A 1,278-nucleotide genomic window follows, 5' to 3' on the forward strand; every position below is an offset into this window, starting at 1 on the left:
TCACAGCCGGCCGGGCGCGGTGGCTCATGCCTGTAATCCTAGCACTTTTGGGAGGCCAAGGTGGGTGGATCACAAGGTCAGGAGTTCAAGACCAGCCTGGACAACATGGTGAAACCCTGTCTCTACTAAAGATACAAAAATTAGCCAGGTGTGGTGGTGTGTGCCTGTAATCCCAGCTACTGGGGAGGCTGAGGCAGGAGAAACATTTGAACCCTGGAGGTGGAGATTGCAGTGAGCCGAGATCACACCACTGCATTCCAGCCTAGGCGACAGGAGGGACTCTGTCTCAAAATAAAACAAAACAAAAAAAAACTCCCACAGCCAGCCAGGTGCAGTGGCTCACGCCTGTAACCCCATAATCGCAGCACTTCATGAGACTGAAGTGGGCGGATTACTTGAGCTCAGGAGTTCAAGACTAGCCTGGCCAACATGGGGAAACTCCATCTCTACTAAAAACAAGTATTAGCCGGGTGTGGTGGCAGGTGCCTGTAAATCCCAGCTACTTGGGAGGCTGAGGCAAGAGAATCGCTTGAATTCAGGAGACAGAGGTTGCAGTGAGCCAACATCGCACCACTACACTCCAGCCTGGGCGACACAGTGAGCCTACATTTCAAAAAAAAAAAAAAGATGTAGCTGGGTGTAGTAGTGCGTGCCTGTAGTCCCAGCTACTCAGGAGGCTAAGGTGGGATGATCGCTTGAGCTTGGCAGGTTGTGACTGCAGCGAGCTATGATCACAGCACTGTCCTCCAGCCTGGGTGACAAACCCAGACCCTGTCTCAAAAAGGGAAACAAAACAAAACAAAACAACATTTCCACAAATAGCCAGGATAAGAGGAAGCAAAAGCTGTAGCATTAAACTTGGACCTAGCCCGGTCCAGCAGTAGCCAGGGGAGGCTCTGGGAGGAGGTAGTGTTCAAACTGAGGCCTGGAGGGCAGGACGTGATCAGGTTGCAGATCCAAGGGAAAGAGTGAAACAGGCAAGGGTAACAGCATAGGCAGAGACCCTGAGATTGGACCATACCTGGAGTGGGACTCAGCTGCCACTGTCCCCATTTAAAGCTGGGGAAGCCAGGCATGGTAGCTCACACTTGTAATCCCAGCACTTTGGGAGGCCAAGGCAGGAGGATCACTTGAAGCCAGGAGTTTGAGACCAGCTTGGGCAACATAGTGAGACTCTGTCTCTATTAAAAAAAACAAAACAGGCCGGGCGCGGTGGCTCAAGCCTGTAATCCCAGCACTTTGGGAGGCCGAGACGGGCGGATCACGAGGTCAGGAGAT

General features: G+C 52.3%; 1 protein-coding gene across 1 annotated transcript in view; it reads left to right on the plus strand.

The window, feature by feature from the left end:
- Nucleotides 1-1,278, plus strand: part of MAST3 (microtubule associated serine/threonine kinase 3) — a 56,463-nt gene that overhangs the window by 24,635 nt on the left and 30,550 nt on the right. The gene's annotated exons all lie outside the window — the stretch shown is intronic.

Source organism: Mandrillus leucophaeus, unplaced genomic scaffold (assembly GCF_000951045.1).
Source record: "Mandrillus leucophaeus isolate KB7577 unplaced genomic scaffold, Mleu.le_1.0 Scaffold11, whole genome shotgun sequence".
Lineage (NCBI taxonomy): Eukaryota > Metazoa > Chordata > Mammalia > Primates > Cercopithecidae > Mandrillus > Mandrillus leucophaeus.